The 23,512-nt window shown below is 39.3% G+C and overlaps 1 protein-coding gene across 4 annotated transcripts in view; it reads right to left on the reverse strand.

Moving 5' to 3' along the window:
• PTK2 (protein tyrosine kinase 2) overlaps window positions 1-23,512 on the reverse strand; it is a 234,230-nt gene that overhangs the window by 177,344 nt on the left and 33,374 nt on the right. The window contains exons 3-4 of one of the 4 annotated variants that reach the window (XM_075495337.1): window positions 13,537-13,563; window positions 5,872-5,973 (exon numbers count right to left, since the gene is read on the reverse strand). The exons of 1 other annotated variant lie outside the window; for it this stretch is intronic. The gene's annotated coding sequence lies outside the window, so the exon portion shown is untranslated. Of the gene's footprint in view, window positions 1-5,871; window positions 5,974-10,853; window positions 10,949-13,536; window positions 13,564-23,512 lie in introns of those variants that run through there. 2 more of the 4 variants (XM_075495336.1, XM_075495341.1) reach the window with 2 other exon arrangements.

The raw sequence follows: 23,512 nt of genomic DNA on the forward strand, positions 1-23,512 counted from the left end.
TCTGAAAGGGGAGGACCCCACCCCTTTGATGCTGTTTAAAGGAAACGCATTCTGCAAGGATTACTTTTGTTGTGTGGAAGGGATCCATGAGTGAATCAGTTGACCTTACAGATGCTTCTTAAAACGCCTCTTTGTTAATTCAAGGGTAACCTAGAAATAATTAGTCACATCTTCTAAGAGGGATGTAGGAAAATGAAGTTGCTTATGGGTCAGCAAGTCTCTTAAGTGTCTGTTCATATCTGGGCTGCTTTCTCTCTCATCTGTCTAATAACTGGTTACACAAAAGAAAGTAAGAAAGCTGTGCAGCCACAGAGGGTCCAATTAATTTACCAGAAATGGTGTAGTCTGGACATGCCTCCATCATCCTGCTTCTCCTCCATATGCTAAATACAAAGGTAGAACAACAGCTTACCAAAAACTTTGTGCCAAAAAGATGTTTAAAACTAAGAGTTGTACCTGATTTATGTATCACTGCACCTCAGAAGAAAGCATGTAATTTTCAAAGACTCCCAGTATTACATGAAACACAAATATAACATTAGCAATTCCTGAGACTTCCAAACCATTAAATGCAATTACAAACTGAATAAAAAATAATCCATGAGCTCACAATAATGCAACGTTATTCTATTTATATTTAAAACCACACTGGTGGAACAGTTAACATTGTACTTCTCAGTGAAGGATGAGCATAGCATAAATCCCCTATATATAAATAAATGCTTAGAGGCTAAGACAAATAGCTATCTAACTTTAAAGTTCCAGTGTTACAGAACAAATCAACAAGCCAATGTTGACACCGTTGTCACCCTTCAAATCTACAAAAATAGAAAATTAAAAATTCATTTTTACATAATCCCCCTTTCCTTTAGCAAATTCCTTTCCAAATTAGCATAATTTGGATTCAAAACTGTTGCATGAGAAATTCCAACAAATAGCGTTTGATGTTTTGTTTAGGAGAACCTCTAAGTAGAGTCCAGGTGTAGCTGAGCCTCTAAACCACAGAAAATTCAACTCCAATTCACTTTAATCAATCCCTCTTCCAATTTTATACCAAGAAGGGACAGTCACTTTACAAGAGCTTTCACCTATAGTGCTGCTTCATGAGAACAGCAATAAACTTTCCAGGAGGAGTTCCTCAGGCAGTCATGTTATGCTCCATTACGGAGAACCAAAGGTCATCTTCAGGTAACACAAAACCTTTTACTTGATGCAAAAATCCACCACCTTAAGTAGCCTCATTTGTTACTCCAATTACACAAGACAGCTTGTTGTCAGCACAGTTCTGTTGAACAAGTTATGTTTACCTACGAAAATGCCTGCAGAGTGGTATCAAAGTGCTCAGAAAACATAAGCACATGTTGCTTAGTTTTAAAAAGCCTTCCAGGAGCTCGCCGCCAAATAAAGCTCAAGTTAGTTTAGCTAACCAGCTGTGAAACTAGATGAAATAGCACTCAGTATTTCAAAGACAGCAAATATCCCCAGTCTGCATCCTTTTATAACACATAAATTTATCAGCAGATGAATACAATCTCTTCTCTGTAGCTCCAAATTCAACTGAACTTTAAGTGTACTGAACGTCATCCGTTGACTTGAGGACAACTTAAACACGAAAGGCAGTGTTTTGATGAAGCTGAAGACACATTTAAGAATGCTCCTATAAAAATTAGACTAGGCAAGACCAAAATCTACAAGACCAGCTGATACAGCTGACTTTTTGGGCACAGCCCTTCTTCCGATCCAGGAGAAAAGATATTAAATAAATATCCAATGTCTTGCAGTGGTAGACAGAACATTTAAAAAAAAGCCCTTTCTGATAGCAGCCTGAATGACCTACATTACCAAACATCACAGAACAACATTGTCAGCACATAACAACATCTGACAGGGCCAAGAGCTCGTCTCTTGTGTGGTACTGAGCTGTCGAGCACCACTTCCAAAAAACCTGTGGTATTGGTCTCCACAATCCCATTTGATGCATTTCAACCAATACACAGTATTAAAGCTTTTAAGAGAACAACAGACTTAAGACAAAAATCAGTGAATGCATAAACAGAGGAGGACTATAAGCCTTATCCTGCCACCAAGACATGGAGAACAAAATGTGGTAAACTTAAACTCGTGGTAGAGAAGTTCAAGTACCCTGAAATGAAAGCACAGTAAGAATTTTTAATTGCAGAAGGAGCTGTGAAAGTACAATCTTAATAGGTTAAATATATTCAGGAATGACTTAAATCTAGTCAATTCTGCCTTGGGGTAGAAGGACAGACTTCCTTTCCCCCCCTCAAGTTTTGAAGGACGCAGGTCATGAAACAAAGCCTGATCACTGTCCTTCAAATTTCTACATAAAACCCTTCTCTAAGAAGTTCTATATAAAAATCTCAATAATTCATTTACTGATGTTTCCAGGACCTCAGCGATCATGACTACCTCTAACGTCTCACTGTATCATTTGGCTCCCCCATCTTTCTCTATCATAAGGCACCTCAAGTTTCAATAACACCTTTTACTCCTCCTCTTGGCAGATGCATAGTTGACCAGGGAACAGTCAGCAGCAATTCCAATGCTAATCAATAACGTGTTACAGAGACTAAAATTGTATTCTAAGTTGTATTCTAATTCAGCCTTAGTTGTATTCTAAGTTTTCATTAGTAGTTCAGCTGCTCTCTGAGTCCACGGAATTTTGCTCCACTAAGACACAGAACCAATTTGCTGGACGTTTTTGTAAAGTGTCTGCAGAATAAGCAGAAAAGCAACCACAACCATGTGTGCTTATACCCTGGCCCATCCAGCCTTTATAGATTTAATCAAAAAAGCAGATAAATCTGAATCACAAGATAAAGTCTATTAATCCTGGAAATACAGTTGCAATATTTCTCTATATTAAGCCTTTCACAGAAAGAGTTATCACACATTGCTGTGAAAAAATTAAATATAAAAATCAAACCATGTGAAACTATTCCATGTTCCTAATCTGAATGGAGACTAACTAGAAACTTTAGTTTTCAATATCTTTTTAAAGGAATAATTAGCGAATGAAGATATAATTTGGAAAACATCTTTGTGCCACAGTTAAACAATTTCTTAAGAACTTCTTAAGAAGTTAAGTAATTCCAGCCCACCAATGGAAGCACAGGCACTTAGTGAGGAAAAATGTGCTTGCTACAAGAACAGACTTGTCTTTTTTTTGTTTGACCCTTCCATATGAAAACCTGAAGAACATCAGCTTTATGCCTGACAAAATAATTTCTGCAGTTTTTCATATTCAAATTATTGATCCCTAACTCCTACCCAACAGGAGAAAGGCCTGCAGGAAACATCACAGCTGTCATAATCTGTTTGGATATTTTCTTAAATATGTTCTTCACCTTCTGAGAATAAAAAAGAGAAGGAGGGGGAAGAAGTCATAGGTACAATATCTACAATTTTTCTTACTACTTCCTTTTTCCAGTCTTCTGCTGAGCAAAAAAACCCTGCACAAATAAAAAGTTATTAGCTAACTACACAAGCAGAACAGTGGAGCTATACATTAAGAGCTGTCAAGGATGTAGAAATAGACTAAAGGAAAACTCATATAATCTTTTATTTATGGTCATTTTAGGCGTAACTTATAACAAAGTAGTTGATAAAAGTTCAGCCATGCAATGTTTTTCCTCTTGGTTCACTGTAGCCTGTGATGTTCTACTTCAAACAGGCTTATGTGTATTTTGGGAGAAGATCCCAAGCCACTCCCAACCCAGGTCTCACAGAACAAAAAACACACTCTAACAACTAACATTTTATATAAACCAGCTACACAAGATCCAACTTGATTTTCAGCATCTTTCTTTCAGTGACACTGTCATCCCCACTCTTCCTTTACTACGTAGTTGCTGCTATGAAAACCTTAGGTACTACACTATAGCAATCATCTCCAATGCACTCATCCAAGAAAGCTTCAGGTCTCATCAAAACCTACTGTAGAAGTATTAACTTCTTGACAGAATGGAGGGATGGGGAAAACCTTCCTTTCCAATACTTTTGTGTTTTATCAACAGGGGAAAAAAACCAAAACAAACAAAAAACAACAACAGAGGTAACATCTTGAAAAACTTACCAAGGCTCAGTCAGTTATTCCTCATTTAGGTTGCTTCTGCAGTAGGACACTACAATACGGGATGTGAACATAAGCGGATAGGAGACCAACATGGTGTGTGGATTTAACAGAAACTTGCACAGAAAGCTGTTAAGTGTATTATGCGTGTAAGTTGAAAGAACTGCAAGAGCTGAAAGGGTTACAGAAATCAGCAGAAACTGTGCTTTCTGTGGAGTAGTCTTATAAAAACAGAGTGAATGCATCATGGGCATAAGCTGCATATTGCTCACAGGACAGAGTAAAGAACACGTGTTTATGTACCATAATTATTAATTTCTTCAAAGTGTTGTGTTTTCCTTAAGTTATTCTGCATCAGCACAAGATACTTTCAGTGACTGCCACTGAAGGTTTTGTGTTATAAAGAAGCAACAGAATCTCTCATTCACAATATCCTGATCCCCTGATTATAGCTCACTGTCCTCCATTTGCGAGGCTGACTCTCCTCTTGGATTTTTTTTTCTTCTCCTGTAAGAGAAGATAGGTGAATTCTCCAGTCCTCTTAGCAGATATCCACCCCTTACATTACCTATCACAAAAACTTCTATAAACTAAAAAAAACCCCACCCTGAAAAACAAACAAACAAAAATCCTGTAAGTTCCTAACCCCCTACCAAATACCCTTAAAAAGTTCTTCTAAAATTTGCAATCATACAATGTCCCTGGGTAACTGAGCAGGTGTACCCTTCTTAAAGCAAGTACAGCCAGTCTTGCAATGTAAAAGCAACTCTCTCCAGCTGATGCTCAACTACAGCACTGGAAATTAGTTCAACTGTTTGCACACAGCAAGTATAAAACAGACAACAGGTTTTGCATACTCTGCTACTATCAGGATGTCTCATTCCAGCGGGGTTTGCTATATTGAGCTAGAACAGGGACACTCACTCAGGTCTTTACAAAGGTACCCATTGAAATGAGTGCACCAGCTGCACCTCTCTACAGCAAGCCAGCAGCAACCTCCACTTGTGAGAAGTGCAACAGCATTCATTATACAGCTACTCCCCGAGGCCAAGGATTACAGTTTCTCCTGCAGAAACATGAGAAATGTCACATTTCTGTAACCTTGGTGGAGTCCAGACAAAATTCTACTTTAGATCTAGATCAACTACACCGCTTGAATAACCCTCATCGATGCCCCTTTGGCTTTTTCTGCATTACTGTTGCCAGCCAGTTTGCCAGAACATACATGGGTGTACGCTGTGGAATGAACTTGCTTCACGTCGGTCACAGCAGAGCACTTACAGACTGCCTCAGCTGAACTTGAACTACCAGTTCCTAGACACCTCTTTTGTTTCAATAGAATGAAAGTTTAACGGCACAGAACCCACAAATAAACCATTTTCAGTCTGTATTCCTTCAACTCCAAAACAGGTAAACATCTTCTCATAGCAAATAAGCATCCTGTTGTAAGCAAAACCTTACCACAAGTTATTTATTCTTTGACAGCATGCAGTACAGAGTTCTAAGTCCTCCTGCAATTCCTCTGATATTACTACTGACAAAAATCCATAAAATTCAATAGATTCTGTCCTAGGTGGGTTTCTTTTCCCACCAAAAAACACCCAGAGAATTTTCAGGGTTTTCTTCTTTTATATTTTGTCCAAAAACTCTGTCAAAAGCTTGCCTTTTTTTTTTTTTTTTTTTTTTTAAGAAGAATGCCAACTCTTAGTATGTTTAAAATAAAGCATTGGATGATCCCTTCCCTGCACCCCTAAATATGTGAGATATAAATTACCCACCTCTCAAATAGAAGAATAACAAACCCCTTCCTGGAAAACCTGGCTGAGGAGTGTTAACAGGTGCCCGTATGACATCGAAGCTCAAGTTTCTTGTCTGTCATCCTCAGTGAGAGAATATACATACAATCTTAGCATTTCTAAAACAAACTTGCCAAAATAAGAGTAAATTAAGTAAGCTATCTAAAAGAATGGAGAAATTGTGCAGATGACAATTAAAAGCTGAACTGCATAACTGGAATCAGGGTATTTCAAGTTATCCAGAGTGGAGCAACACTGGTTCTCACCCACACCTTTTTCCATCACTCGCAAAAAGAAATTGAATAATTTTCCCTAGGAAGAGTATCCTTATCCCTCCAAAATGCAAAATTCCTATTCTAAAGGCATAATTTGTAATATTAGTTTCTAAGGAAGCAGATAAAAATTTCCAAATTATCCTAAAATAGCAATGAATTAGAACAAAGAAGAAAAAATCTTACATACTATATATTCAAGTGATACAATTTGCTTACAGGAGTAAGCAAGAACAATCCTCAAAGCAGTGTGTATGTCCCCAAAACCTTGGGAGCCAGAACTACAGGCAGGAAACGATAGAGGAATGTGCTGAACTGCTGCTTTTTTTGTTCATTTGTTTGTTTTAAACGCTAAGACTATTAACCCAGCTTGTTAACATTTATAGGAACATAGGGCATAGGACTCAAAGGACCTTTCATGTCATCTACCTCCTCATGCAATCATGTCGTAGCCCCATTAAGTGATAAATATATCAAATTTCACCTTCTTTGAGCATCAAAACAGACTAAAGCAGTTACTAGGGGTGCCATATCATTTCCAATACTCCTGATTTTTTTTTTTTTTAAATCCTACTCTCAATACTCTATATTGAAACTTCTTTCCTTCTACCCCATCTCTTCCCTTTTTCCTCTGTCCCTATACATACTCCCAGAAAAACAAGAGTCTGCAGCCAGGGCAAGTTTCTTAACTAAAAAACAGTTTACAGACTGTCATGGCAAATGGGAGAAGTTCCTGACAGCTGTAAAAAGCAAATGGAACTCCTGTCTTCAATAAAAAGGAGAAGGAGGGAGGGTCTGGATAACTACAGGCTGGTTAGCTTTACCTCCATTCCTGACAAGATGATGGAACAAATAACCCTGGAAGCCATTTCTAAACATCTGAAGACAAGAAGGTGATCAGAAGTAGTCAGCATGGATAGATGAAGGGGAAATCATGCCTGACCAACCTGATGGACTTCTATGATGAAAGTATTAGCTTGGGGGACAAGGGGATGTTGTTTCTCTTTACTTCAGCAAGGCTTTCAACACTGTCTCCCACGACAACATCCTAATAGACAAACTGATGAAGTATGGACTAAATAAATGGACAGTGAGATGACCTGGAAACTGTCTGGACTATCAGGCTCAAAGGGTTGTGATCAGCAGCGTAAAGTCCAGCCACTACAAATAAAAGATTAGTAAGAACACCAATTTCTAAAGGGAAAAGAAGAAATTCGAAGTTACCTAAATTTTAGTGAGGTGTGTCTCATCATCTCAACACTACTACATAGCTCACTGATAAAAATGTTACCTTTTTCTCACCAAACTATGACGTTGCTATTGACCTGGGTGGACATTAGGTATAAAATATGGATGGGAGTGCCGGGAAGAGGGCAGTGTGAAAAGTGTGGCCAAAATAAGCATAGAAAGTTACACTAGAAAGGCTTGCAAATGTCAAGATCTTAGTTGTCATCTCCCCACTTCCCCGAAGTGTTTAGTGAAAAAAAACCAAATACCTAACAGTGATAGCTTACAAAGGATAAATATATTGCTTTTCCAAGTATCGGAGGTATAGAACAACAGGGAAATGTATTTTATGAGGTACAGATTATTAGATTATTAAACCTACTCAACAAAATTTTAAAATAGGAAGATTTAACACACAAATGGCAAGGGAAACCTCCTCAAAGTGACATTTAAATTTTGTCAGCAATAATCTCATCCAATAGTAATAGAAGTTTTATGATACAGTATTTGGAAGTCTACAAATAGCACATACCTCACTAGTAGTGAAAAGAATTAAAACTGTAAGGCATATTTCCAAAAGAAGTAAAGCCTTCTCACATCTTCTGAACCATAACGGGCATGCAGACAGCTATTGTAACTTGACAGCACTAACATTTCATAAACTGAAGTTCTCAGTTCCATACTCATTCATTTGTAAGAGTACCTTATAATTTAAGTGCAAATAAAAAAATTACAACCAAAACCACTACAAATATATGAACATGAAGTTTACTGTTGGATAAAATCAGAATTCTTAATATGCAAAGATTCCTAGGGGAAAAAAAAAAATCCTGATTTTCAAAGGGATTACTGAAAATAATACTTTTAATGAAAAAGCCAGTGCAGGTTTCCGTACGTAATCCCTTAAGCACCACGTCAGGCATTCTGACATGAGAGGCACTGTTTACAATCTTAGTGCAGCTTGTATGTAGTTCTTATTTAAAACTGAAGTGACAAATCAAAAAGCCACTATTTTGTACTTTTTTACTTTTGACCACACAGTCGGTTACTTTTTTTTTCCCCTTTAAGCAGAGACATTAACGGCAGTTCTCTGCTCATGTTACTGAGTTTGTTCTCAGCTGCATGAATAATTGCTGCATAATTTATTACCCCCTGTAATACATGTGAACATTTATTTTAAGAATTCTGCATATCCTCAATTCTGTCAGTTCTTGCTACTGCAACTTTGCCTGGCAATTCCTCAACTGATTTTTAGTTTACCATCTTTTAACATCATAGAAAGTATCCATGTCATTGTTTGTTGTTTTTTTTTAATTCTAGTCTGAAAAGCTATGTTGCATTTCAAGTTGCTATATTTAAGTTCACCACACAGGCAGGTGCAGATTTAGGATAAGGAAGATCTAATTACACAGCACAGCATTAAACACCCCACCTCATATCCGGTGGGTAAGAGAAAAAAGCAGCAGCAGGTTGTTTTGAGGCAGTGTGCTTCTGTGGAAGGTGCCAGGAGATTAATCTGGTTTAATTAAATGGATCACTAGTAGGCCTTATGTAAGAAGCAAGGCCATACACATTAACGAAAGACTGAATGAGGATATGTTTTTACTTCAGAAAGAACAACTTCTTTAGGTTGGGCTGAAATTGTGTAACATTTTTCTTTTTTTGGTCCCAAATCAGCACTTGGAACTAAAAATAGTTCAAAACCATTTAATATTTCAAGATAACAATGACTGTGTGTGGATGGTGCTTACCTAAATTGTACACTATCCATCAAAAGAATGCACACAAAAACATCAGACAGACTTCAAATATCCTGTATATCTGGAATTAAGCTACAGAAAGGATACTAATTTCTTATTAATTTTTCGATACCTTATACGAGGAGATAGCAAGATTTTACTCAACTCACCAGATGTTCTCTGAAGGACAGAGTCAGCAGGAACAAATGTCTGTACCTAAGATTCCATTCTGGGAGAATGTTTTGTTCCATTTTTAACCGAAAACCCAATATATGCTAATTTCTTTTATTTCTCTTTATTCTGCTCTACCTATCTGGTATAGTTCTTTGGTATATCTTTTTGCTTTCTTACTATTTCTTGATTCTGGTAGTGAATACTTATTTGCACTACAGGATATAGGACAAAGGACCAAGTCTAAAGAAAATGTCACCTACATCACACAGATGCTACACCTGTTTTAAATTCAGAGGGCGACAAAATCCAGGCAGGGTTGTTTTTAATCCCAACAGTGCCAACAGGCAAAGTTTAACTGCATTTACCAAAGGAAACTAGTCTTTCATTCCTCCAGGCATACTGTGAACACACTCATATTCCAAGATAACTTCACATATAGACACGAGTACTGTGTTCTCTATCCAGCTTTGAAATGATAGTGTTTTAGCAAGTTGCCCTCCAAGCCCCTACTGGTTCACATTCCAAAATTCACATTCACATTCTCATATCCATGGCCTCAACTACAAGGTAGTAAAAAACCAAGTTACCCATAGACTTCAAAGCAGTGATGCAGATTAATCTAGGATAACTATCCTGAATAATTATTTACCTAGCGACCTAATCAACTAATGCACTCAACACTGCACAAACAATCCTTCTTCACATGAAGATTTTGCTATGAAATCAAAGTGAAAAGGCAGTGTTCTGGATGACCTTGGTATACCACTGACTATAATGAATTTACATGTAATATAACCTCAAGCAAGACACTACAATAAAGACCATTTTAAGTAGTCTCCTCCCTACTGCAAAGTCTTTAAACACTGCAAAACCCCCCACTGTATTATGATACAAAGCTAGAGTACTAAAACCAGGTGGCAAAAATGAGAGCATTTCTAGTGACATCTATAGTCCATTGCTAAAAGTGGCACCCAGAAAAAAAGATTAAAAGTTCTTCACAACTTGAAATAAGAAAATACCATCATTTATTGCAAATACGAGTTCTCATGATTAAAACTTCCCATCTGGAGATAGAACCTTATCTTTGTTCAAATGCATTATATCTTTTATCCTGGCTATTTCTCCAACTTGTCAAGTTTCTTTTGAATTTTAATCCTGTCATCCAACATGCTTCTAACTCTTTTTATATTGCTGTTACTTGCAGACTGCATGGGCACATAAAAGTCCGTCATGCTGGTCATTAATGAAAATACTGTAATACGACAGGACAAGTCAGACCTCTGTGTGACTCCATTTAACACACCCTTTTGTTTCCACAATATTTTAAGCGTGTTTTTAAAACTAAGGTTCCCTTAGTTCACTTTTCAGTGAATACTGTCAAATCCCCACTATAGGCAGGCTGTGGTTTATAGCTTTTCTACCCTCTATAAAGGCCTCTTGCCTTACCATAGAAAAAGGTTTCCATTTCAAAATCCTGGGCAAATTTTTGCCCTCTATCAGTACTTCAGTGACACAGCTAAAAAGTACAATTAGGACACCCACACACATATACCCAAATTGAAAAGAATAACCTCATTGTGACTCAGTTTCACAGTAGCAGACAAACTCTTCAAGTCCCAAATGGAAACTCGGAAGAAGTTTCATCACACATCCTTGTTTCAGAAGCTGCAAACACAACACCCCTTATCTTCCTGTCAGCCTGACTAAAGACCAGACTTTTATTTTTCTAATATTTTCCACAACTACTTGCCTTCCTGACAACAGCTCTCAGCACTCAAAATCATTTTTAAGATGCCTTCCTTAAAAGGAAAAAACCCAACTTTTTCTACATTTAGAGTTCTTGTTACTGCTTCAAGCAAACATGATTTTTTCCCAGAACAGCCACTCCAAAGTTCTTGTGGAAAGACTACAGCATATCAGCTATCAAACTTTTAATTAAAATTGCCATTTCATTGAAACAGGAAAGAGCAGGTGCCTCCAGAGAAGATTCATGTTGACTAAGTAGTTATACTTTAGATACTCATTTGTAAAAAGATGTTTTGTGGACAGATAAATCTTGATAAGAAGAAATAAAAGAATGGATACATAAGCAAAATCACCAACGCAGAGTAAGGACAAAAAGCAGCAGGCCTGATAACAAACATCTAATTCCAAACTTGCTCAACCAAGGAGTCAAAGCGGACTACGGTTATGATTCTAGAATCACAGAATCATATAGGTTGGAAAAGACCTTTAAGATCATCGAGTCCAACCATAAACCTAACACTGCCAAGACCACCACTATACCATGTCCCTAAGCACCTCATCCAGACGGCTTTTAAATACCTCCAGGGATGGCGACTCAACCACTTCCCTGGGCAGCCTGTTCCAATGCTTGATAACCCTTTCAGTGAAGTAAAATTTCCTAATATCCAGTCTAAACCTCCCCTGGCACAACTTGAGGCCATTTCCTCTTGTCCTATCACTTGTTATCACCTGGGAGAAGAGACCAACCCCCACCTCTCTACAACCTCCTTACAGGCAGTTGGAGAGAGCAGTAAGGTCTCCCCTCAGCCTCCTTTTCTCCAGGCTAAACAGTCCCAGTTCCCTCAGCTGCTCCTCAGAAGACTTGTGCTTCAGACCCTTCACCAGCTTTGTTGCCCTTCTCTGCACACGCTCCAGCACCTCAATGTCTCTCTTGTAGTGGGGGGCCCAAAACTGAACACGGTATTCGAGGTGCGACCTCCCCAGTGCCGAGTACAGGGGGACGATCACTTCCCTAGTCCTGCTGGCCACACTATTTCTGATACAAGCCAGGATGCTGTTGGCTTTCTTGGCCACCTGGACATGCTGCCGGCTCATGTTCAGCGGGCTGTCAACCAGCGCCCCCAAGTCCTTTTCCACCAGGCAGCTTTCCAGTCACTCTTCCCCAAGCCTGTAGCGTTGCATGGGGTTGCTGTGGCCCAAGTGCAGGACCTGACACTTGGCCTTGTTAAACAAGGCCTCATACAATTGACCTCGGCCCATCGATCCAGCCTGTCCAGATCCCTCTGCAGAGCCTTCCTCCCCTCAAGCAGATCAACACTCCCACACAACTTGGTGTCGTCTGCAAACTTACTGAGGGTGCACTCGATCCCCTCGTCCAGATCATTGATAAAGATATTAAACAGAACTGGCCCCAAAAGTGAGCCCTGGGGAATACCGCTTGTGACCGGCTGCCAACTGGATTTAACTCAGTTCACCACCATTCTTTGGGCCCGGCCATCCAGCCAGTTCTTTACCCAGCAAAGAACTCCCATTACAAATGGTGAATAGATGGACAAAATGCTGAGGAACAAAAGACATCATCGTTCTGAGCTCTACACCACAACCTGAGCCCACTGCACAAGGGAATTTATAAAGCTTCTTAATACTTGGTTAAAGACTAAATGTATCAAACGATAAACAAAAAATGCTATTCTTAAAAATCAAGCCTTTTGGCGGGGTTGGTTGTTGGTTTGGGTTTTGGTGGGTTTTTTTGGCGGGGTTGGTTGTTATTTGGGGGGTTCTGGCAGGGTTGGTTGTTGTTTGGGGGGTTCTTTTGGCAGGGTTGGTTGTTGTTTGGGGGGTCCTTTTGGCAGGGTTGGTTCTTTTGACCGTTTTTGTTGTTGTTGTTTTGGGTGGGTTTTTTTGGTGGGGTTGGTTGTTTTGGTGGGGTTTGTGGTTGGTTTGGTTTGGTTTTCATTTTTAAACACCACTGATAGTGACACAGGGTCCAACAGAGCAGAGGGGTATTTCCAGCTCTGGCACAAGTCACCTGTGACCCCAGGCAAGTGAACGTGTCTGTCACCTTCCCCACTAGTACGTGGGGAGATTCCTTCCACCTATAAACCACCCATCTACATTTCCTTGCACATTGTCACTCTGATTCACCGCTAATACTCTTTGTGGCTGCTGCTAATCTGTTCTTCTGACAGCTGTATCACACACTGTGCTGAGTCGTTTTAAGCATTAACTATATCACACGCATATTTAACAACTGCATATATTTATATCTCGGTTACCTCCTCCCCTTGTCAAAATACACTATTTAAATGTAAAAAAATCTGTACCTCAACAGGTTTTGTTTTGACCTCAGATCCCCACATGACTAAGTACCATGACAGTGCCAATAAGAACCAATATTCTGATGATATTAAAGCATGACTATATTGCAAGTAAACCTTTAAAAGTTGCCTACTGTCACATCAAGACATAAATAAAAGAAGAGAACTTACCTGTTGGCAAGGGAAGTCTTGAAATATCTGTAACAATAAAGAAATACATTTAGAATCAGAAGGAAAAATAGCTCTAAAATTGCATTGGCCTAATCCTTTTTCTGCAAGGCTGTACTTGTTTAATAAAGCACATTATCTGAAGCAATTTACTAGCTGCTAGGCATGCCACATGCAAATTAAAAGCATTTTCCTTGTCTCACCCTGTTCATTAACAAGATTACGTTTTGCCCACCTAACTGAAGGACAAAGATTATACTGCTAGGCAATGAGTGTAATTACTACAGCAGAATACAGGTCACTACACACAAATTAAGTGTTACATACGGATTTCACCATTATCACCTACATAATTTCAGAGCTGAAAGTGTCAGGGTTAGTCTTTGCATATGAAGAGGACATTATCGTATGTTTTCTTTATTCTTAAACCTTTAGAGAAAAGGTAGCCAAGCTTACAAATGGGTAAGTATGGAACACAAAAAATAATATTAAAAGAAAGGAGACTAGTTTTTGTCACTGAGGCACATGAGACATGGTTACTAAACATTTTTATATTAAATGCCACGGCTGTCTTGAGCTGCAATCAACTATACAAGAACCGCTGTCTCAGAGTAAATAGATCATATTAAAAATTATACCCTAAAGAAAGATGGGTATAAATGCATATACATTAAATTTTCCTAAATAGGTTATTATATAAACGATAACTCATTCTATTCCTTCTGCCTACTTTTCATACATCTACTTGTCATCTCAGCACACACGATCGTAACTGGGACTTGAGGTGCCGATCAGAGTTCAGAACAGAAACTAGAACCCACAAAGAACTAGAAAGCAAGAATTACTCAAAGTCTGTAAGGACAAGGACTGGGGACACACAGCAAGGGGTTAACAAAAGCTGAAATAAATACAAGTATGGGGGGACAAGAAAGGGGAACTAGTAAAACAAATGAGTAAGAAACTGAACCTAAGAAGAAGGTCTGCACAGTTATTTGGTTAAAAGGAGACAGCAATGTTGAGTAATAACATTGTCGTATTGGGTACAAAATCCACATGGAAACTGAACTTTAACCATAGGTGTAGCAACTGAAACAGATTCCTAGATTATCACAGCAGATGGCCGCTATTTTGCTACCTATTAGAAGAAGTAACAAGGCTTAATAAATGTATTAGCCCTGCTCTCACCAACAGATTGTTAACATCATGCTTGCTTTCATTTATAATCCATGTTTGTGGCTGCAAAACATGATAAAACTTGAATACCAAAGAGATTTACACCTGAAATTTAAAGGCAGCCTACTAAAACTTTCAAAATTGAACTGTGGTACTCTGAAGAGACAATGAAACGGCACAATAAATTTAACATATGCTTAAAATGCAAAATGAAAATCAGAATAGGACACCCCAGCAGAGAAAACATTGCATGTTTTGTTCTGGCAGAACAATGCAAAGTTTACAAAGTTACTAAGGTACATTTAAAAGATGCTCATCATGCTGTCCACTTATGAGAAAAAACAGCTTATGTAATACGAAATGCCTTGAGACAGGAGAAAACCAGACAGGAAGAAGCTGCATAAACTGCAGGAAGGAAAAGCTTCAAGTCACCTCCTGCAACGGCTTCTGCACAGAATCCAGATCAGCGCATATGGAATGGCGTTTCCTTCCAGCAGAAAAATATGTTGCAGTTACAATTAACTTGGAAAGTTAAATAAATCAAGAGAAATGTTGCATCTTTTTGTTTGTTTACAGATGTTTGATAGTTCCCATGCATTTTTTTATAAAGTTGCAAAAAAAATTCCTGCTTGTCACTAGCCTATACAATACAAACAATTGTAGCCACTTGAGTAAAACAAACTAAAATAAAACTGCAGAGCAGAAAATACCACATTTTATTTTAATTTTTCTACAGTGATAGAAACCAATCTCTAAGTTCCATTTATACTTAAAATTAAAGAATACTGAAAATGTTAAGTTACTACAAAAAATTACAAGCTGCTTTTAAATTTTCTTCTAATTCTTGATATACCAGAAAAGTTTTATCACAGCATTTATTACTCTTCAAGCAGACTATTTGGTTAAGTGTGCATACACAACAGACTTCAAGAAAATAATGGTAAACATACCCACCAGAAAAATACATTATCATACACACACAGATAGGCAGAAAACACTAATTTACATTCCAGGAACTTAGCCATGCAATTTCAAACACCTCCAGGGAAAGCTCTGCAGCTAAGACACATGCATATTTTTAACTTAAGAAAGTCCTGATCGTATTCTAGTGTTAGTCCTTAACACCTGAGCCGCTGTTTCCGCTGTGATCTCTCCCGCATAGGCACGAGCATTCACATAGATCCCATTACTGCACTGGGACCTAACCAAACAGGGTACCTACAAGATCAGCACCGTCACTATATTTAAGTCAAACACTGTAATGATTTCTTACTTCCATGTTTCACTGCGTCTTAGTTCCATAAGTGCATTAACTGAAGAGATGCTACACCTCTGAGACAAGTACACTGAACAGCTTCCTGCAAGTACACGTTGTTCTAATACAATTTAGTGTGAGAGAGACTGTTTTCTACGATTAATTGACACACACTAGATTTAAAAACAAGTAGGAGAAAAGAAATTGAAGCCTGAAGGTCATATCACTCTACTCAAAATTGTATAAATGCACTTAGCAAGTGACTTGTATTATATTTTTCAAAGATTTCCATTAAGCCTCTAGGCTAATGCACCTTAATTCTGGCAAACACCAGCCACTACAGAAATATCAACTCATAATAGCATAAATGAAGCAAACGCTGTCACAATTCCAAAGATAAAAGTATCAATTCTACTTTTGTGTGTGTGTGTGTGTTTCTGAAGTGAACGTTCATTACCTTCATGGATTAGCTGCAGAGTCACATCAGGAACTTTGATAATATTTCTTACCCTCAGGTAAGAGACCCTGTCTCCCCAGAGCGCTCTAATCTTTTCTGGCTTGAAATTTCTTAGCTTTATTCTCCAAATATAGTTTTAATTTAACATCCAACACTGAAAAAAAGATTAGTGGATTCTGGCAACATTTTTAAAACTTCATTCACTGAGAAGTAAACTGAGACTATGCATTTAGGTAGCTACTCATTTCAGATCACGTTTACAAACATGCCTTCTTTGCTGTGCAAAACCTTTCCCTTTTTGAAGCACATTATAGCATTCAGATCTCTATATAGTAGAAAGTCATTCAATACTGAGATTTGAAAAGGAAAAAACAAGAGTTAGGCTCCTCATCTCGTTTGTGACTGTAAGGAGAGACTTGAGGGCATTTGGGGGAGCTGTCCTGTTGGTAAGGATTCCCTCACATGATGGAGGTATGGACTGACTTTTCTCCTACAACTTGTTTCTGGAAAGCATGTGAATGCTGTCACACAAACCACATATACAGCTGTATAACATGAACCAACCTTACGTTTCTTATCTGCTCCAAAGTAGTTCTTCAAAGTGAATTGAAAATTCATCAGATTTCACACACTTCTCCTACTGATACTTTCATCGAGTGCACTCTCAGCAAGTTTGCAGATGACACCAGGTTGCGTGGGAGTGTTGATCTGCTGGAGGGTAGGAAGGCTCTGCAGAGGGACCTGGACAGGCTGGATCGATGGGCCGAGGTCAATTGTATGAGGTTTAATAAGGCCAAGTGCAAGGTCCTGCACTTGGGCCACAGCAACCCCATGCAACGCTACAGGCTTGGGGAAGAGTGGCTGGAAAGCTGCCTGGCAGAGAAGGACCTGGGGGTGTTGGTTGACAGCCGCCTGAATATGAGCCAGCAGTGTGCCTAGGCGGCCAAGAAAGCCAATGGCATCCTGGCTTGTATCAGGAATAGCGTGGCCAGCAGGACTAGGGAAGTGATCATCTCCCTGTACTCAGCACTGGTGAGGCCGCACCTCGAATACTGTGTTCAGTTTTGGGCCCCCCACTACAAGAGGGACATTGAGGTGCTGGAGCGTGTGCAGAGAAGGGCAACAAAGCTGGTGAAGGGTCTGGAGCAGAAGTCTTACGAGGAGCGGCTGAGGGAGCTGGGACTGTTTAGCCTGGAGAAAAGGAGGCTGAGGGGAGACCTTATCGCTCTCTACAACTGCCTGAAAGGAGGTTGTAGAGAGGTGGGGGTCGGTCTCTTCTCCCAGGTAACAAGTGATAGGACAAGAGGAAATGGCCTCAAGTTGCGCCAGGGGAGGTTTAGACTGGATATTAGGAAATTTTTCTTCACCGAGAGGGTTATCAAGCATTGGAACAGGCTGCCCAGGGAAGTGGTTGAGTCGCCATCCCTGGAGGTATTTAAAGGACGTTTGGATGAGGTGCTTAGAGACATGGTATAGTGGTGGTCTTGGCAGTGTTAGGTTTATGGTTGGACTCGATGATCTTAAAGGTCTTTTCCAACCTATATGATTCTGTGATTCTGTGAAGGGATCACTCATGTTCTGCATTTATATTCTTACATGTCTTACCGTGCTACTAGGTAGGGAGCAAACTGTCAGTTTGAATAGACAGAAAGAAAAATAATTTTTGGACCACATTCTGTACAAACTTTTACATACTTCGTAAGGGTTAACTAGTTCTCAAGGAAAACTCTTTTTCTCCTAAATAGGTATTAGGAGGATGGAGCAGATGGCCTCGAAAGGTCCTTTCCAACCAAGGTTTCTGTAATAGCATACACAGATGACAATAACAGAATAGAAAAGAAGCTGTAACAACATGAGAGGTGCTACAAAATAAGCAAGTTCCTTAGCCTAAAAAAACCTTGCCAAGTAAATCAATTACCTACATGAAGTCACTGAGGAACAAAAAAGGACTATATTTTCAAGAAAGAATACTACTATTACTTCTATGGCCATTGAGATGGTTTGGGGCAGTATAGTCCTCAAATAGGCTTTGTGGATCCCACCACAGTTTTTCCTATGATTTATGGATGCCTTGACTACCGGCTATCTCTTAGCACTACATTTGTTTTTATGTGTACTGGTTTCAGCTGGGACAGAGTTAATTTTCTTCCTAATAACTGGTATAGTGCTGTGTTCTGGATTTTAGGATGAGAATAATAGTGATAACGCACTGATGTTTTGGTTGTTGCTGAGCAGTGTTTACACTAAGCCAAGGACTTTTCAGCTTACCATGCTCTGCTGGGCACACAAGAAACTGGGAGGGGGCACAGCCAAGACAGTTGATCCAAACTGGCCAAAGGGCTATTCCATACCATATGACGTCATGCTCAGTATATAAACCAGGGGGAGTTGGCCGGGGGGTAGCGATCGCTGCTTGGGGACTGGCTGGGTGTCAGTCAGTGGGTGGTGAACGGTTGTATCACTTGTTTTTTCCTGGGTTTTGTTCCTCTCTCACTCTCCTTTCGTTTTCCTTTTCATTACAATTTTTATTATTAATTATTAATATTATTTTTCAATTATTAAACTGTTCTCACCTCAACCCACAAGTTTTCTTACTTTTGCTCTTCCGATTCTCTCCCCCATCCCACCGAGGGGGGAGGGTGAGCGAGCGGCTGTGTGGTGCTTAATTGCCAACTGGGGCTAAACCACAACATTAAGAAACTATGCATTTTGCATTGCAGAGTTTCCTCAAATGTTTTCTTGGAAATGGAGCCACAACTTTAACATCTTCTTTCCAAGAGTAACATCTAATCATCGAAAACAGGAATATTTTGTGAGCTTCATGTTCCTACCTCAAGGTAAAATGAGAATATGGCTCCACGGACAACTACAGAGGCTCAGACACTCACCCCCATCTGCAGCACTGATCTCTCTCCAATGCTGTGGTAAGCAGCAGACCACAAGAAATTTAATCCTGTTCTCCTGTAGCGGGAACTGACTGGCTCTAACCTAACAGTATTCCCTTGAAATGAATTCAGATATTCAGTTCATGAACCGATCTCCCATTCCAACGAAGAGTAAAGGCTCGCAGCGCCCAAGGAACCACAGACCACAGTCTCCAGGAAGCCGGGTAGCACATGTCATTCAACAACAATCCTTCCAACTGAACGAGGAATATCACAGATGCAACATAAGATGCAATTTTCCTATTTATCTACCGGTACCAAAATCATTTAGGAATACATGCGCACATTCAGCTTTTAGCCTTTGTGTGGCTGATGCTGAAGGATTTTGTCTTAGAGGCTGGATTCAACAGCCTGGAAGTCTCCCTTCTTATTATTCTGTGGCAGACTAAAAAGACAGCTGGATGTTCCTCTAATCTTTAATGAAGTTGAGATCTCAACGTCTATGTCAAAATATTTTTCTTTTTTTAAAGAGCAAATAATTAAGCAGAAAACACAAGTCACCTTTCAAAAAAACTCCTTCGTAAAATTACATTTGTTGAGAAACTCAAGAATTTATCCATGATCATCTGATCTATCGAGCAAAGACCTTGGAGACACGATGAATACATTCTGACAGCACACCCACTAAGGAAAAAGCTGTTAAAAAGTTTTACAATATGATTAAAAGATTACATAAACCACCGGTTAGATTGTTCCATATGTGTATTTTTTTCCTTCATCATTAAAAGTGCATCCCTTATTTCTAACTTAAATCTAACCTACTTCTAATTTAGCAGTCTGCAGAGCTGAATGTTAACAGCCTTTTATTATATCATTTCCCATTAAGGCAATTTTAGGACAATTTTAAAGAGTGATTCAATCAAATCTTTTCTTATATTAGCTATGTACAATGAGAGGCAGAAGTGGCTCACTATAAAGGCCCATTTTTCTAAACTTTTGATCACCCTTACAAGTCTTTGAATGCTCAAACTATTTTTGCTTTTAGTAGCTTCCCTGATGTGCAAACACCAATACCTGACACAGTATTTGTAAGTCAATCATAACAGCACTAAAAATACCATCTGCTTACTTAGACAAGTTTTTTCCCCTACTGACATATTTATTGCATTTGCCTTAGGCACAGCAGCAGCTGAATATCCACCATTAACTGTAAATTTTTATCTGTTACCATGGGGAGAGATAGGGTGGGATGATTATAGGACAGACACCTCCATCCACAAAACTTGCCAGCATTTTTTTGTGCTTTGGCCAGATCAGAAGAAATTCAGTCTATAAAACCACACATCTTTTGTTTACAACCCTACTTCATAGGAGATCCACGTTGCACTGTAGTCCTTTATTATCTTTGTTTAAATCTTTGCTTTAACTACAAATATCAGCAGTAATGATTTGATGCTTTCATTTATGTCTGTTGAAAAGTTCAACTAGCAAACAGCCAAGAATGAACTGCTACAAGACCCTCCTCAGGAAACGTGCACAGCCTATGTTATATTTTTGAGAAGTTCTGTTCAACCAGTTATTAGTTTTAATGCAAGCTGCTCCCTCTGAGACATAAAATTAAGGCAAGGAAAAATTAGAGGACCAACTGAAGTACTGCACAGAACAGTAACTTTTTTTTTTTTTCCCCCAGATTATATGTTTGGTTGACAAAATATGTACTGAGCACATTCACAGTGTGATCACCAGCTTATCTGACATACCTCAAATAGCTTTAAACACGCATGAGCATAATGTTATTACAGCAATCCAAGTGTCAGTGTCAGCTAACTTGTCCTGTACCTCAGGAACACATTCAGCTTATATTTGCTTCCATACCTGACAACAAATTGACAAATCAGTAGCTAATTAACTGTTGTATTCTTCTCACTGCCTCCCATCTTCTGTTTATACCTGCCTTCTGCTTCCCACCCACCGTGATTTAAAAACAAAAACAATGTTTAGTCTCCTTAGTTTATAGCATGTACAAAAACTCCTTCAACTGTTTCCAATTGTAATTTCCCCTCTCCCACTGAAAGAGCCTCCTCCTAAATCACTCTGCTTCCGGTTCTTAAATACCAGGTTTTGAAATTGAAAAAATTCCAAATTCTGATTAAGATGCTGAGAGTAATTCACATGTATTTTCCTTCATCTCAGCTGAGCTCTGCCCTGAACTAAAAGAACATGCACCTAGAAACTTTAAATTCGTTTACACCACATCATTCAGCATGTCCACAGTTATCTATCCAGCCACCCGTAGCCAAATTTTAAACCATGCATACTTAACAGTAAGATATTAAATGAAAAAGTTCTCATGCAAGCTACATTCAAGGAGGTTAAGAGCAGCAAAAGAAATTACTCAATCATTACTGAGGGCAGGTGGGATCACTCTCATTAGACACTGAGTTACAAAACACACAGTGTCTGAGCAACTCAGATAAATAATTTCTTCTCAATATCTACACAAGTTCTATATAAACCTTTTGCCTATGGGGAAGAGAGGTATGGGTAGAGAGGAGTCTGGAGTAAGGTCCCCAAGAATTGGTTTTATTCAGCATCACAAAATGGGTAAGTGAAATCTTCAAGTCTGCAGGTGATATTAAGCTCTTATAGGTAGACAAAAGCCATGCCAATGGAAAAAAAAAATCCAGAAGGATCTCACAATATGAAGCAAGTAGCTAAAAGACAGCGGATACACTTTTGACGTAGGTAGACGTGATGTAATGCATCTAGGGGAAAATATTCTGAGCAATACCTCCTTAACCACTTAACACTTGCACTTTCTCCAGTTCCAACTGTGGGAGGAAGGCTGAGTCACTGTTTTCTCTGAAATCATCAGCTCAAAGTGCAGTAGCTGACCAAAAAAAGGCAATAAAACATTGTGTGTCATTAGGAAGGGCACTGAAAACATGGTACTTAAACATGTTATTGTACAAAACAATAAAGCATCCACATCTTGTGTTCAGTTCTGGTCTCTGCACGTGAAGGAATACGTAGTAGAGTTATAGAATATCTAGAGCAGGACAGCTGAAGTGATCGAGGGATGGAGCAGCTGCCATGTAAGGCCAGACTACAAAATCTGCGACCCCTCAGCTGGGAGGACATGAGGCCCACAGTGAATATGACCACAGCTTACAAGGCAGGGTGGGGGATGGAGAAAAAAGAAAAGCAAATCAATGCAGCACCACTGTTCATCAAATCTTGCTAGTATGAGTAGTAGGAAGCATTTGAGGAAACTACTGGAGATCAGCTTCAAACCAGTAAGAGCGCCTCTCTTCACAGCTGGCAGTGAGCTTTCTGAAATTCCTGCTAGAGAAGGGTGTGGAAGCAGGTACCATCAGCAAGTTCAAAGGCAGTTATCAGATTCACAGTGGGTTGACAAAGAAAGATGACAGGACTAGTCAAGGAGATACCGTCTGGCATCTCTGAGGCAATGGGGATGCCAAGGAAATACAGGGGAAGACATGAAAACTCTATTTAAACACCACCTTCTGCTGCCACCGAGGCACGCTGCCGGGCTGGAGGATCACTGGTCTCATCTAGCAGCATCTCTTGTGTTCTTAAACTCCCCACCGTGGCCCCGTGAAGATGTAGGACAGTCACAAGCTCTAGACATGACCTTTAAGAATACCTACTCCATCAGAAGTGCAGTTTTAAGAATATGTCAGCTACATTATAGGAACGTTCCTTTAATGGCTTATAGCAAAGAGGAGACATGTTTAACTCTGAACAAGCCCATGAAACTTTAAAACCACTGAAGATGTTTAAGGAGGGACATCTGTGTGCTGGCAATGGTTCAGATCTATCAGGAGTATCTCCAGCGCTATGACCTGCGATCACACAACCCTGATGGAAATACTATGACATTTTATGAACCTAACAATTCAGGCCCTCAGGCAAGCTTAGGGAAAGCTGTAGAAATGCACTCTATACATGCCTAGCTACCCCCTCATTTGTACTACAGAGTGCTTGTTCTTAAAAGTGATAGGTTTAGTGGAATTTTTTTCAGAAACCATTGTCTTGACATTGCTTGCTATCATTGAATTTCCCTTGTCATTTTCCATGATGGACTCGTGATGTGGAGTGTGCCACCACAAGTCACCCACGTTTTCAAAAGGTGACAGGATTTTATAGTTCCTGTACTCAAATACAAATTAGCACTGCATGTCAGTA

This window comes from Mycteria americana, chromosome 2, assembly GCF_035582795.1.
Source record: "Mycteria americana isolate JAX WOST 10 ecotype Jacksonville Zoo and Gardens chromosome 2, USCA_MyAme_1.0, whole genome shotgun sequence".
NCBI classification, from domain to species: domain Eukaryota; kingdom Metazoa; phylum Chordata; class Aves; order Ciconiiformes; family Ciconiidae; genus Mycteria; species Mycteria americana.